Consider the following 16,381-nt stretch of genomic DNA (forward strand, 5'->3'; position numbering starts at 1 on the left):
GAGCCATAGATCAGACAATTAGAAATAGCTATATGTACAGAGTTTGACTATCTTATTGTTTATTAAAGTTCTCAGAATTTGTCATCTGATTCCCTGGTAACTGTTTCTACGTGCTTAGTTTGTAATAGTTAACTAGCTTTTCTTATTTCTTTGCCTGTCTAATTTTATTTGATATATATTCCTATTCAAGGTAAAGGAGGGGCTGTTACTCCAACAACTTTTAGACATTCGGGGGCCATTTCATTAGAGGGGATTTTGTTTTCTGGTCAAGAAATTATTTTGTACAACTTCATTGGAATTATGTGAATCAATAAATCTGAAATAAAGGTGTCTAACAATCCCACCACCTTTTGATCACCAAAACAAACATGTAAGGAGAGACAGTCAGGAAATCCAGCCACAGTAAACCTTTTTTGTTCCTTAGCTAATAAACACCAGGGAGGTCTGCTTCGAGCTAGCCTTTCCATGAGATTTAGACTATTATAAGGCACTTGGACTCCATCCTTATTGGCCATTCGAATGCCATCCTCATTATATGCTCCTGTATAAGGCAATGGGGGATCTGGAACCCTCTGGAGGCTATTAGTTCCTCTTGGGGGATACCATAATTTGCCATTAATCCAATATGCTCCCCAGGGGTATCCCTGGGCTGTGGGTAGGGGTCTATATGTTTTTTTCTTGTTTTCTTGAAAGACTCTTTGTATCTATGGGTAAGGAACAGGCGTGGGAAAGTCTGCCAATAATTCAGCCTGTTGTAACTGATTCATGAATTCTTTTATGGGAACAATCGGGGTTAATTTCTTATTCAGGTTTATAAACACTTTGTTTTTAAACAATTTGGGCAGGATTCATTGTCTGGGGAGAACTAGTTGTCCCTTCAGAATTTCCCTCAAAGTTGACTCACTTTGAGCCTTTTTCTCCTCATGGCCTGTTCTTATGGGAATCAGGGTACAAAGTAAGACCATGATCAATATTAGCAAGGAAATTATTAAGAGCAATCCCCAGGAAAATTACCGCCCCCCTTTGTATGCCACGCTCTCTTCCAGGAAGATGGATTCCTTGAATTCCCTCTTTCCATGTTCGGACCTTGTCAGACAACATGGTTGGAACAGGGTGTGGCGTGGAGGGAAAACATACAGTAGCAAAGGTAAACACTTAAGAGATAACAATATGCTGGGAGATGAAACGTGCTAAGGGGAAAGGAGAAGGCATGGAAGGGGACCAGGAGGTATCAGGCCCTCTGTAATTGGAGATCAGTGGTCAGGGAAAAATCTTCTGTGAGTAAAGACCGGAAGGAAGTGAAGGAGTAAGTTCTGTGATATTTGGAATAAGAGAGTCCAAAAACAAGGAGACAGTAAGTGCAAGCTCCCAAGGTAGACACCAACAGGCACATTAGGACAGCAAGGAAGCTAGTGTGGCTGGAGCAGGGAGAGGATGGAGTGTGGAAAGAAATGGTTCTGAGAGGCAGTGGCAATGGGGGCAGATATTGTAGCTTTCTAAGTTGGGTTTTTACTCTGAACAAGAGGGAAGTCAGAAAGTTTTGAAGAGAGAGATATTTGTCCTACATTTTAACATGACTCTTCCAGCTGTTGTGTTGCAGATGGGTCGAAGGAGAGCAAGGGCAATACAGGGATCCAACCAGAAGTTCATTCCAATAACCCAGGCAAAAGATGGATGATGGCTTGGATCCGGGGCAGGAAGCAGTGGACCAGGGACAAGTGGCCTGCTTAAGCAAATGGACAAAACTGTGGGAACAAAGATGTTCAAAGCAATATTGTTTGTAATTGAGAGAAACTAGAAATAACCTAAATGTCCATTTAGAGAAGGAAGGTTAAATAAATTATGGTACTTCTTTTTTTAACTTCTGTAGTGATTGAAAACATGTATTATTTTTTATATTAAAAATCTTAAAGAACCCCAAAGAGTCCATCAAGAAATTACTAGACCTGATAAATGAATTCAGCAAAAGAGGAGGATACAAAATTAATATCTAGAAATCAGTTGTATTTTTATATGCCTATAATGAGCTAACAGATAGGGAAGTTAAGACAATGATCCCATTCACAATTGTTTCAAAAAGAAGAAAACATCTAGGAATAAACCTAACTAAGGATGTAAAAGACCCGTACACAGAAAATTATAAGACACTGAAGAAAGAAATTGAAGAAGATACATGTAAGTGGAAGCACATACTGTGTTCATGGATAGGAAAAACTAACATCATTAAAATGTCCATAGTACCCAAGGCAATCTATAGCTTCATTGCAATTCCTATCAAGATTTCAATGACATATTTCACAGAACCAGAAAAAATACTTCAAAAATTTATATGGAACCACAAAAGGATTTGCATAGCAACAGTGATCCTGAGAAAGAACAAAGTTCATGCTACCTAATATCAAACTGTACTATACGGCCATAGTAACCAAAACAGCCTGGTATTGGCATAAAAACAGACACATAGATCAATGGAACAGAACAGAGAGCCCAGAAATAAACCCACACCTTTATAGACAATTAATATTCAACAGAGGAAGCAAGCACACAATAGGCTAAAGATAGTTTATTCAATAAATGGTGTTAGGAAAACTGGACAGATACATGCAGACAAATGAAACCATCTTCTTACACCACATACAAGAATAAATTAAAAATGGGTCAAAGACTTAAATGTTAGACCCCAAACCATAAAAATCCCAGAATAAAACATAGGCAGCAAGATCTTGGACATTGCCTGTAGCAATTTTTTATTGGATATTTCCCCAAACAAGGGAAACAAATGAAAAAATAAGTGGAACTACATCAAACTAAAAAGTGTTTGCACAGCAAAGGAAATCATCAACAAAATAAAAGTAAAACCCACAGAATGGGAGAACATATTCACTGATTCATCTGATAAGGGTTTAATATTCAAAATTAATAAAGAAATTACAAAACACAACACCAAAAATACAAACAACCCAATTTAAAAATGGGCAAAGGACCTGAATAGACACTGCACCAAAAAGGACATACAGATGGCCAATAGACATATGAAAAGATACTCAGCATCACTAATCATCAGAGACATGCAAATTAAAACCACAATGAGATACCATTTCACACATGTCAGAATGACTATCATCAATTAATCAACAAACAACAAGTACTGGCAAGGGTGTGGAGAAAGTGGAACCCTTTTGCACTGTTGGTGGGAATGCAGACTGGTGCAGCCACTGTGGAAAGCAGAATGGAAATACCTCAAAAAATCAAAAATGGATCTGCCTTTTGACTCCGCAATCCTTCTTCTGAGAATATATCCAAAGGAACTCAAACCACTAATTTGAAAAAACATAAGCACCCCTATGTTCATTGTGGCATTATTTACAATCACCAAGATATGGAAGCAGCCCAGGTGTCCATTAGTAGATGAATGGATAAAACAACCATGGGGCATTTACGCAATGGAATACTACTCAGCCATAAAAAAGAATTTCCTCTTTGCAACAGAATGGATGAACCTGGAGAATATCTTTACTAAGTGAAATAAGCCAGTTAGAGAAAGACAGGTACCATATGATTTCACTCATATGTGGAATCTAATGAACAAAATGAACTAACAAGGAAAATGGGGACAGACTCATAAATGGAGAACAGGATGATGTCTGGGGGGAGGTAAGGGGGTGGAGGGATCTAGCAAAAAGGAAAAGGGAGTCAAGGGCATGGACAACAGTGTGGTTGTCCTGAGGCTTATACTGCCTGAGGAAGGGGCAGTATAAGAGGACTAAGTGGTAATGGAAAAAATACACTAAAGATTCAATTTTTAAAATCTAAGTAAATAACATTAAATTTTAATGCCATGCAATTTCAGCATAGAGGGATATGTTTTAGTTTAAACAGAAGCATGTTTATGGACCATGAAGACATCTCATTTGGTTAGCAATACAAACCTAGAAGCATTGAAATTAGAGTTTCTTATTTAAATAGAGTCGAACAGAAATATGACCCTGTACCTGTTAAACTGGTTTGTCAGTAATTCATGACTGGTCACCCCAAAGCATTTTTTGGTAGAGCAGATATAATCTAGGAATGAGGAAACAAGACGGTAGGCGAGTGGTGGTTTTTAGTGAAACTTTAAGAGGGACTTAGATGCTGTTACAAAGCATCTAAGATCTGAAGAGGGGGAAAGATTTATCTAAGGGGTGGAACTGGGAAGTGGATGTGTGGTTCTGAATCCGCATATTGGCCAGGTATCCATTTGGTGGAGGCCATAAATGGTTAGGTGAGAATTATCTCCATGATCATTTATCCATCACTCCCCATACGGCAGGCACTGTGTCTTGTGTTTTTATGACAACGTTTAAATTTTACAATACAGCATCTAATTTCACAAATTTCCCTAAGGTCATTACCTTAAAAATTGTGTGAGCCTGCATTTAATAAAAGCTAAGATTGAGCAACACCTCTCGCCTCATTCCTGACCACTGCCCAGTACAGACTGGGCCGGGCGACCTACTTCCTCCCAGCCGGAGACACGAGCCTCCTCCAGAGGTCGGGCCCACAGGGCTCCTAGTGAGGGTGCTTCCCGACACTGCTGCCAGCTCCGATGCCCGTTCCTCTCCCGCGGTCTGCGGTGATGCTCTCGTGGGTTCTCGCCGCCCCGCCGGCAGGCGGCGCCCTCCGGCAGCTCTCCCTCCGGGGTCCCGACGGGGAGTGCGCGCTCTCACGCTCGCAGAGCCCCTGCCCGCACTTCCTGGTCGGAGGGGGCAGAGCTGCGGCCAGGGTCGCCTCTGCCAGCCCGACTCCCGCCCCTCCCTCGGCGGTCACCTGGGGCGGAGCGCTGCAGGTGCCGGGGCGGGGCGGTGGACACCTCTCGTGTCTAGCCCGGCACCCCGCGCCAGGGACGCGGAAGCCTCGGGTGAGTGTGGAGAGCCGGTACGGTCTGCTTCCCGGACAGGGGTGGGGGTGGTCGCTGGCACCCGCGGGCTTGCTGCTCGCAGATGGGCGCTGGCAGGCCGGGAGACACGTTTCCCTTCCAGGGATTCAGAGGCTGGGTTTCTCTGCGGCTCGAGAGGTCTTGGTGTGGGGCGGGGCCCGCGGTAGAAAGCTACCGGTGTCCGAGCCTGACCGAGTCGGCTTGGGATTTTCGCTAGCCTGGGCGCCCGGCGCTGTAGTGCGTTTGGGGGACCCGGGAAACCGCTAATGAACTTGGTGGCCTGGGTTAGACGTATATTCGCATCCTGTTCCCCAGGGAGATAGCTTTGAAACATTATACAAACAGGTGAGGTTATAGAAGTAGGTTTATGTAATTTTTACTCTCCTTCCTGGCACACAGATGGGTGGGGTGTCGTCGTCAGTTCCGTACACACGCCCACGTGTGTGTTTTGGAGCGAACTTTGTACCTTTCTCCTGGCCTTTGGGAATTGGGGGCGGAGCTTCCGCGCGCTCCGGGCTACGAGATTAAATCCCCAGGGCTTTGCAGTGCTGTTAATCTTTGGAGATCTTGGCGCCGCCGTTTGTTCTTCTTCGAACAACCTGGACAGGTTCAAAATTCTGTTTGGGTAACCTGGATCTCCCTCCGGAAGTTGTTGGCTGATGCTCCTTTTCTCACCTGGCCAGGTGGCCTTGGTAGGTAGCGGCAGGACCCATCCCCCCGGCATTCCGGAGGCGACCCTGAGGACCCGGACTGCACAGGAAAGGTCCATTTGGGAGGAAATGCACTCTCTTCGCCCTACCCTGTGCAAATTACTCGGGTACCGGGCAAAGGCTGTTGCTGAAATCCCAGAAAAAAACCCACACAGGTCAGAATCGCAAAGGACGGTGAATGAGTGTTTGACCCTCAGTTGCTAATTGCTTCAGATCAAACCATTTCGCTCGTGCTTTTCCAGATTTTTTTTAAAAACGTCTTTAATTATAAAAATGGCTGATACAGAGGTTATTAAGAGTTGCCAGTGGGGATGAGCCTGGGTCTGTGAAAATCAAAGGGATGAGGAAACCTGTAGTTTAAAAACTAAAATATAGCAGCGCAATGCAATGCCATGTGTGAGCCTTGCTTGGATTTTGATTTGATATCCCCCCAAAAAGTTTGTAAAGAAATTGAGCCAATAAAGGAAATTTATACTGGTTATTCTGTAGCATTAAGAGATTAGTTTTGTTTAGTTTAGGTAATGATATAATTACATGCTTTATAAAAAATATCCTTGTCTTTTGGAAATAAATATTGAAATTGAAGTATAAGTTGAGGATTTGTTTAAAAATAATCGAGTTTTTGAGAAGCACTGTCAGTGGGGAAGTGAGGGGGAATGAGATGAGAGACTGGATGAAGGTATGGGGTATGGAACTTCTTAAAATGCTGTCTCTGCTTTTGTATGGTGGGTGTTTTTCTTTAAGGGTATCACCACCACCACCAGCTGTGAAGCTTTTATTTATTTATTTATCCCAGAAAGTAGGTTTGGAAGTTAACTGCTAGTGTTCCACAGACCTTCACTCATAAATTGGGTGTAAAATCTGCCTTTCTAGACTCATAGAAAGCCTTTTTCTCTCTCCTGGGTGCTGCTTTATTTGGCTCAGAAGGGACAGGGCGTTTGCTGATGTGACAGAGCCAAGTGGATCACGTTGATGCAGGTGGATGCTGGGTCAGCTTTTTTATACAAAGGGTATTAGTGAGCCTTGGGGTGAGTTGTCCGCAAAGGGAGGGGTTGGGAAAATGTGTTAGCAGTTTTTCTGAACTGCCCAAAGCCTTTCCAAGTTATGCACATCAGAAAACAGAGCTCAGAGTAGTGAACACGTCATATACATTTAGAATTTCTGTACACTTCTGGAAGCACAGTATACATCAATTAAAAGTACATTATAAAACAAATCACAAGGCAAGTGGATCTTATTACCGGAAAGAGATCTTATCTGTGTGTGTTATCTCTTTCACGTCCTTACCTTGTTTGCTTCAGGTATCATGACCGTAAATACTTCACAAAGAACTAACTCCTAAAATATTCTGCATTATTCTTTTCCTTTGCAAGAAACATGCTTGGAAGGAGGGGGATGTGGGGAGTATTCATCCAACTTTGCTTTCCCCCCTCTGGATTTATCATACAATTCCTCCTCATTCTGTTATTAGTAATTTGGAAAAGTAATTATTGTTTGAGGAAGATATTAGAGTTCAGCAGAGGGAGGAAGGGGCGACCGACATACTTCTCAAAGATAGACCTGAATTTCTTAGAACTGACTTTAATGCCTCTTTGCTTTTAAGGGAAAACAAGGCAAGTAATTGCTGTCTCTGATAGTTGGAAGTTGAAATTAGATGACCCTCCTCAGCCTAGGCCTTGCCTAGTGCAGCCTTACTAGTGTACAATGAAAGAAGCTGTGAGGATGCTTCAAGGATTCAGTTGAGGAAATGCCAAAGCATGTCCCAGTCTCCTCGCAGTGTGTGGAAAAATGAAAGAACTAACAGAGGTCTCCTTGCAGTTGGAAAATATCGTTGAGTTCATGATGAAAGTGAAATTGGCTTGTGGTTTAGTTTTCTTTGTGTGACAGAAAGATGCAGCTGTTATATGACTTTGTTTTCTGCCTCAGTTCTGAAAAACAAGACCATGGAGAGAGAAAAACTTTCCTGGCAGTGACCTGGTAACATTTACCATCCTCTGTATGGTGGACTTGGACTCTGGAGAGTACATTGCTAATAACCATTTTAAGGAATCACCTCAATGTGGCACTGTCTTCTCTCTCCATCATGTTTCTTACAGGTATACACACATTGGAAAAGCAAATTACTGCTTAGTTGGTATAATGGGAAGAAATGGGACGAAGGGGCGTGGCAATCAAGTCAATAACTCTTCTAATACAGAAACCCTCTGCTTTCATCTTCACCTCTTTGTCCCATCCTGTGAGGTGGAGCAGCAGTGCTGGAGGATTGTTTTAGTTTTTAACAGACGAGAACATTGAAATGTAAAGATGCTAAGTAAGACTTGCCAAGTCGTTTCTTTAGAGATATGGGGGAAGGAAATTTATCATTCGTTGAGAGTTCATGGTAGTCTTCACATACACACGTTTTTAATTCTCACAAATGTCTCATGGTTGGTTATTATCAGCCCGTTTTGCAGATGGAATTGCAGCTAAGAGAGGCTAATAGTTGGCTTGAAGTCTTGTAGCTAGTGAAAGTGGAGCCCAGATTTAAATTCAAATCTGTGGGGTCTTCGAGTTTTCGGGCACACTACCCTTAGCAGACAGTGGACCTACACACCTGAGAGTTGGTTAGTTAATCTAGGCAAGCTGTCTTTTTACCACATTCGACTGCCCTGGTTACAAATTGTGTTCGTGGGCCACAGCTACCTAACAGAGATGTTATATCAGGTCAGCACAGCATTAAAAAGGAAAGTGAACCAACACTGAAAATCAGGAGATTTCAAATAGTCAAGAACTCCTGAAGGTCTGCCCGGTCTCCACCACTCCTTGAGGCAGGGGACAATCACATTTAAACTGTTGCTACTCTTAGAGTAAGAGGGCTTCCTACAGGTGTGTCCATCCAAAATGGAATAACAAAAGGTAGATTGAGAGGCTCTCATCTCAAGAAAAATGGGAAAGAGCATATTTCTTTGAGGGAATGAGGCACCCTTTGTTTACTCTGCATAGCTTCCATGTCAGAAAAATACAAGGCATGTCATCGTTTTTCTCACATGCTGTTGGCTTTACTCCTCACTTCCTTTACTCTAGACTTTAGAGTTTACTTCCTCTGCAGCACAACAAAGATGGAGTACGTGTAGAGGTGAGCCGCAGTCCAGCAAAGGAATGCCTCGCAAATCCCAGACCTCGGACTTTTTGTGAGGGAAGACGGTCTCCGGGGTGTCCTGCGGGGATGGGGCACCAAGAAGCCCTTCTCTTTCATCAAGCAGCCTGATGGCATCCAGCCTGCCATCCAGATGGCTCCTGAGCTTGTGCGTTGCCTCTCTGTAGCTGCTCCGAGGGCTCCCAGGACGTGGGAAGGTCCTCCTCTCTCTCCCTTCTCTTCCCACCCCTCTCCAGGGAATGACAGGTCTGCAGGAGCGAGTGCACTGCTTAGGCAGAGCCCTGTCTGAGAACTCTGCAGGGAGGAGGAGCTGATGGGCCCCTAGTCAAGCCTTTGAAAAGCTTCTGTGGTATAAGTCCAAGGGTGGCCTAATTTCCTTATCTTGAAACTTGCAGTTAACGAGTCATGGGACAGATTTTCTCATAACGGTCTGCATCTGGAATTTCATGACAGTTGGAGCTTCTTTTTATGTATCTTTGCTTCCTTTCCCTGAGTCTGAGTGCTCAGAGCTGGGGGATGGGGCAGAGAAAGGGAAGAGGAAATACCACAGATGGAACCTCGTTGTGAAGAAATGTTATGTGCTGCTGTGAGGAACTCGTCCCCAGATCTGCCCGTCTAGGCATGCACAGGACATTGTGGGGAAGGAAGACCTTTCCTCTGCTCTTCTTTCAGCTGTTCTAATAATCAAGTCTACATGAGACAGATTATCAGGGGAAAATAACCACATTTAACTACATACATACATATAGAACCTTACATACACAAGCAATTCAGACAGAAAGGGGAAACAAGGCATGTATGGCATCCTTATGCAAGAAGGATGTCAGGCACTTCGGGGCTTGAGAGGGGAAAGAAGGGTTATTCACTGGCAGGATGACCAGAACAGGTGTTCAGTAATTGGAAGTTCGCCCTGCCCTGTAGATAGGTTATTTCTGGTAGTAACTTTTATTATGGTCAAGGTCCCCAGTGTAAAATCTTGAAGGGGGCAGTAAAAGGATCTCAATGACCTTCAGCTCAAAAGAATTCACATGCCAAAGTGGCACATCTTGGGACGGCTGGTACTGAATCCTTTCCTGTACACCAGTGTGGTAAGAAAATTAGAACAGAGGAGAGCTGCCAGCCCAGTGCCTTGTTTGGCTGAAGGAAGGGCATCTAGAGACAGGTGTTTTGTAAATGCCTGGTCATTGGTTGGTCGGGTCCTTTTGAGGAGAACTCAGGGATTCAGATGCATGGCTGCAGGCTCCCTCAGGTAGGTGGCCGGTAACTCCTTCGTCAGAGAGGCAGGTGGTGAGGAAAAGTGGGCCAACTGATTACCTGCCAGAGCAAGCGTAGTTGAGGAAGCAGTCTGAGTGTGGACTCCAACCAGGTCACCGGATTTACCTCTGGTTCTTTCACCTGTGTGACCTTGACTGTTTTTTAACCTCTCTGTGCCTGAGTTTTCTCTTGTGTGAAATGGAAGTACTAATAAATAATACCTACCACACACAGCTGTGAGGATTAAATGGCACATCAGTGCCTGGCATGGAAGGATTTGCTGTCAGTTAGCTATTTCTGTTGCTGTTAGAGCCCTCCCTCCTTTACTTTTGCCTTTATTTGGGGGACCTCCCCCGCACTGTAACTACAGGTTAGAAATACTGTCCAGCTCCGAGAGTAAGCCGTGGGCCGCCCTTCTGAGCTGCCTTGTGACCTTAGGAAAATGTTCTTCCTGACAAATGCTCCCAGGGAGTTTGGAGCAGCAGCAGCTTGGTTGACAAAGAGAATGGGGCTGGAGCCCTTGGCTTCGAACCAGGGCTTTGGCTCTGTTATTCAGGGATTAAACTCTGCACCGACTGTGGGAAAGGGACGAAATCCCCTGGTGGGTGCAGACTCCACACTATTGTGGAAAAGCAGGCTGGTGTCAGCGTGGAATGGAGGCACACACCGTAGTCCTGCCCCCCGCCCCTGGCTGTCACAAGAAGCAGAGGCTCACCGCTGACTGAGTCCTCTCTGCACCCTGGGCCTCCTCCGTCAGCTGGGGATAAGTGCACCTCATAGGAATGTTGTGAAGGGCCATCAAATTTTTATGAAATCCTGGCACAGGCACAGGGAAGTACCGTGGTTGACATTCCCTTTAGTGGAGCCATCATATAACAGGTGCGCCAGGTTTAAAGGTGCTGGTAACTGACACTCATGGCATTTTTTTATAGTTTGAGCAAGGGCTGTCTAACTTGATCTTCAGCCAGGGGTACAGGTTGATTTGTTTGCATTTGTTTCTGCTTCCTTTTCTGCCTGTCAGGAGAAGTACAAAAGTGAACTGAGGTTCAGGCCAGAAGTGAGCCCAGAAATGGGAACAGAGGAATGGGTTATTCCGTTTACTTGATCAGAGAAGGCAACATGAGTTAGTATTCCTTATGCTCTGAATGACGCACAGGGAGTGGCGGCATCCTGGGAGAAACTGAAAGCTGAGGTGTCCCCCAGGAAGCCGGAAGCATCCGTGGTGTCCAGGGAGGCAGAATGGAGGGGCAGCCAGTTCCCTCTAAGGGCCAAGGCAGGGGTCATCCCTGTTAACAGCTTCTGCCTAAACACATTCAGAAGTGCCAGCTGGGGGTCAGGAGGGAAGAGAGGCCCTGGCCAGATCCAGACTTTCACTAACTCCTTGCCTTTCTCCTCCCCCACTCCCAGCCTAGTATACACGTGAGAAATCAAAGAGCCCCTGCCCCGCTCCGTCCCCCAGCCCGGAGGTGCCCAAGCCAGCTCCCATCTAACCAGCCTGTGAACAGAGTTCTCTCCGTGGCCTCTGCCATTGTCTGTTGGTATCTTTGCCTCCCGCTGCTTAGGCTCCTTCTTCCCCTCTTTCCGTTTATTTTATTCTGGGAACTCGAAGGGGAAAGAAGACCTCTGATCCCACCATCCATGGGTCCAAAGACATTAACTTCGTTTTTTTAAAAAAGGTTTTATTTAATTTTAGAGAGAGGGTAAGGGAGGGAGAAAGAGAGAGCAACATCTCACTTTCCCTGTGTGGTTGCCTCTTGTGCATCCCTACTGGGAACCTGGCCCACAACCCCAGGCCTGTGACCTGACTGGGAATAGAACCAGCAACTCAATCCATTGAGCCACACCAGCCAGGGCACACATTAACATTTTGACATATTTCCTTTCACTTTTGTTTTGCTTTTCTTTTGTTTTTCTATAATTTAAAATTTTTACCATTTTATAGCCCTGGCTGGCATAGCTTGGTGGATTGAGCTCGGGCTGTGAAGCAAAGTGTCACAGGTTCCATTCCTAGTCAGGGCACATTCCTGGGTTGCAGGCCAGGTCCCCAGTGGAGGCCACATGAGAAGCAACCACACATTGATGTTTCTCTCTCTCTCTTTCTCCCTCCCTTCCCCTTTCTAATAAATAAATAAATAAATAAATAAATAAATAAAATATTTTTTAAAAAAAGAAACTTGACTTCCAGCAAGATGGAGGCATAGGTGGACGCACCGTATCTCCACGCACAACCAAGATTAGAACAACAACAATTTAGAGGCAGAATAACACCCAGAACTGACAGAGAATTTATCTGAATGGAAGTCGGACAGCCAGGAAGTTGAAGTAGACCCATTCATCCAGACCAGTAGGAGGGGCAGAGACAAGCAGCCGGGCGTGGGTCACCGTGTGTGGAGAACTGGGTGCATAAGGTAACCGGGAGCTCGTGAGGCATCTGGGACGCACAAGATCGTAGCGGGTGGACCCTGAGTAAGCCAGCGGCAGCTGGTGGACCCAGAGAGGCGGCGATTGTGGACCAGGGCAGAGCGCACAACCCAGGATCCCAGAGAAGGGACTGAGGTCCCAGGAGAACAGAGCTACTGCCATTGTTTCCCTCCCCCCCACCCTGGTCCCCACCCCCACATACAATGTCACAATCTAGCGACTGGGGTGCCCAGCCCCAGAGAACACCTAAGGATTCGCCCCTCACCCAACTGGAGCGACCAGACCGAAAAAAAAAGAGAGAGAGAGAGAGAGAGAGATCTCAAACAGAAAAACAGATCAATGCCCCAGGACTCATCCTTCTGAGCGACCAAGAGATAGCCAACCTATCAGATGCACAGTTCAAAACACTGGTGATCAGGAAGCTCACAGAATTGGTTGATTTTGGACGCAAATTAGATGAACAAATGCAGGTTACCGTAAAAGAGATGAAGGAAGATACACGGAGAACCAATAGTGATGGGAAGGAAACTGGGACTCAAAACAATAGAGTGGACCAGAAGGAAGAAAAAAACAACCAAACAGGAAAGAATGGAGAAATAAGAATTTTTAAAAATGAGGAGAAGCTTAGGAACCTCCAGGACATCTTTAAACGTTCCAACATCCAAATTATATGGGTATCAGAAGGGGAAGAGGAAAAGCAACAGATGGAACACGTATTTGAACAAATAATAAAGGAGAACTTCCCCATTCTGGCAAAGGAAATAGACTTCCAGGAAATCCAGGAAGCTCAGAGAGCCCCAAAGAAGTTGGACCCAAGAAGAAACACACCAAGGCACATCATAATTACATTAGCCAAGGTAAAAATGAAGGAGAGAATCCTAGAAGCAGCAAGAGATAAGGGGACAGTCACCTACAAAGGAGTTCCCATTAGGCTGTCAGCTGATTTCTCAAAAGAGACCTTACAGGCAAGAAGGGGCTGGAAAGAAGTATTCCAAGTCATGAAAGACAAGGACCTATATCCCAGATTACTCTATCCAGCAAAGCTTTCATTTAGCATAGAAGGGCAGATAAAGTGCTTCTCAGATAAGGTCAAGTTAAAGGAGTTCATCATCACCAAGCCCTTATTTTATGAAATATTAAAGGGACTTATCTAAGAAAAGAAGATAAAGAAAAAACATGTATAGTAAAAGGACAGCAAACTCACAATTATTAACAACCACACCTAAAGCAAAACCAAAAGAAACTAAGCAAGCAACTAGAACAGGAACAGAATCACAGAAATGGAGATCACATGGAGGGTTAGCAACAGGGGAGTGGGAGGAGGAGAGAGGGGGAAAAGGTACAGAGAATACGTAGCATAGATTGTAGGTTGAAAATAGGGGGAGGGTAAGAATAGTGTGGGAAATGTAAAAGCTAAAGAACTTATAAGTATGACACATGGACATGACTAAAGGGGGGATATGGGTGGGAGAGGGTGTGCAGGGTGGAGGGGAGTGAAGGGGGAAAATGGGACAACTGTAATAGCATAATCAATAAAATATATTAAAAAACAGAAACTTGACTATCTTAAAAATTTTTACTGTTTTATAAAAATTTAATTCATATTAATATTTTAACAGAGTTGTCATACTGTGATTAAAATTTATCATAGCATTTTTCCAGTCTTTACAAATATCATTTGTAATAATTGCATGATCTTTCAGCCTTTTTTTAGCATGTCTCTTAATATTAGGGAAGTAAGTAGTTGCTCTTTTTTGATATTATAAATCATTCTAAGTTGAATGTACGTACACTTTTGAATCTGGGATATACTGTATTTGGTCTGAAGACCTGGTTCCTAGTACAGAGCTCCTGGTCAGAAGAGCATCTTGTTATTCATAAGACCCTTTCAAACCTACCTGAGTTTATGCTAATGGGTACTTCTTAGTGGATGAGGGCTGGTTGCCAGGGGACCAGCCTCTGATTAGTGACTTGGAACTTCTAGCCTTACCCTCTGACCTCCAGGGAAAGGAAAAGAGCTGGAGATTGAATTCAGTCGTCAGTGACCAATGATTTAATCTATCATGCCTGTATAATGAACCTCTATAGAAACCCTAAACAATGGGGTTTGAAGAACTTCTGAAAGGGTGGTGCACTGAGGTGTTGGGAGGGTGGGGTGCCCAGGGAGCGCAGGGAAGCTCTGCACCTTTCCACATACCTTGCCCTGTGCGTCTCTCCCATTTTGGCTCTTCCCGAGTGGTGTCCTTTGTAATAAATCAGTAAGAGCAAGTGTCAACAAAGATTCCCAAAAAGAATGTCAGAAAATGTCGAGACGTTATTGATGTGAATAGATTGCAAACCAGGGAGATGTTGCCTCTGGCAGAAGCTGAATATGTGCTCTGAGGAGACAAAGGGAAGGCCACTTTTTAAAAAGATTTTATTTATTTATTTTTACAGAGGGTTAGGGAGGGAGAAAGGGCGGAGGAGAAACTTCGATGCGAGGGAAAAACATGTATTGGTTGCCTCTGGCCTGCTCCCAACCTGGGACCAAACGTGCAACCCAGGCACATGCGCTGACGTGGAGTCAAACTGGCAACCTTTCACTTTGCTGGACACCACCCAACCAACTGAGCCACATTGGCCAGGGCCACTTTCTGTTTTATGTAAATGAGATATCCAAATTCATATGGTTCTGACTGATGTGAATCTGGTGTGAATCAAGAATGCAGTCCTGATTAGTCAGTATTATCTAGCCTGGTTATTATGGAACAGCTCAGATTGATTACTTTAAATGCAAATAAGGATATAATTGTGCAGTTCTGATTAGAGGGGTCAGATCTCAGGGGAAACCACAAGCTCCCTTATCATAGCTGATTCAGACAGCGTAAAGGAGCAGGATGTAGTGCAGGAAGCCGATAGTGCAGTGTGAGGTTCTTTCCAGTACACAGGGTACACGAGAAACCCCTATCAGCTGATGGCAGCTAGACTCTCAGTATCTATACAATTTGGGCCTCACTTCACCCTGGGGAATCCATCTCAGCAGATACATTTCTTCTCTGGGTTCACATCAAATGAATCTTTCTTCTCAGGGTCCACATAAGTCAAGTGTTTCTTCTGGGAGTTCTGGGAGCCATTAAAGCAAATTATTGAATCTGAGGAGGGAGTCAGGGGAATTCCTGATTTATGGCCACTTGGCAGAAGTACAGGTGACAACCTGGGACTTGTGACTGGCACGTGAAGTGGGTAGCAGTCTTGTGGGACTGAGTCCTCCTGGGGTCTGCACTAATTCTGCATAGTTAGATTTAGAATTGCTTGGTGTAGGAAAACCAATGTATTTGGTGTCAGAAGTATTTTTAGTAGAGATAGTGTTTTTACTTTTTGATTCTATTTCACATTATTTGGGATGGATTCTTATAAGAATAATGACTAAATCAAAGGTTTTGAATAGTAAAGTTTTCTTTCTGATTACACAAGCAATACGTTTTTATTGTGGAAAATCTGGTAAGCATAGGAGAGTGTGCAAAGTAAATTCACACCCTGGCTCTCACCAGTCAGACAGTCACTGTGAACGCAGCCTGGCTGTCTCCCTCCCGGACGTGTGCCATCTACAGTAGGGACACAGTTCCATGTGTGACCTGTGGACCAGCAGCCTGGGCATCACCTGGGAGCTTGTTAGAAATGCAGAATCTCAGGCCCATCCCAGACACAGCGAAGCAGAATCACCTTTTAACGCTATCTGCTTTCTAGTTGGAGAACTATTGGTCTATAAGGTTATGACCTTACCAATCACCTGACCCGTCAGGTGGCCTGGTCTTAATTACCTCTGACCTGTGTAAGTACACACATTCTCTTCCTGTTTGTCTAACGCTGGGATAATACTCTGTGGGGGGTGAGGAAATCTCTCTTCTTTTCCCTTGCTGTTCTTCTGACCAAATTATTCAAATGACATATAGCAGATTAACGGGA

The 16,381-nt window shown here is 44.4% G+C and overlaps 1 protein-coding gene across 4 annotated transcripts in view; it reads left to right on the top strand.

Annotated features, from left to right (window-relative positions):
* Positions 1 to 4,753: 4,753 nt before the first annotated feature.
* Positions 4,754 to 16,381, top strand: part of GPR160 (G protein-coupled receptor 160) — a 40,754-nt gene continuing 29,126 nt past the window's right edge. The window contains exons 1-2 of one of the 4 annotated variants that reach the window (XM_036017679.1): positions 4,754 to 4,897; positions 5,599 to 5,732. The gene's annotated coding sequence lies outside the window, so the exon portion shown is untranslated. Of the gene's footprint in view, positions 4,898 to 5,486; positions 5,733 to 16,381 lie in introns of those variants that run through there. The other 3 variants (XM_036017682.1, XM_036017683.1, XM_036017680.1) reach the window with 3 other exon arrangements.

The sequence above is a fragment of the Phyllostomus discolor genome, chromosome 2 (assembly GCF_004126475.2).
Source record: "Phyllostomus discolor isolate MPI-MPIP mPhyDis1 chromosome 2, mPhyDis1.pri.v3, whole genome shotgun sequence".
NCBI lineage: Eukaryota > Metazoa > Chordata > Mammalia > Chiroptera > Phyllostomidae > Phyllostomus > Phyllostomus discolor.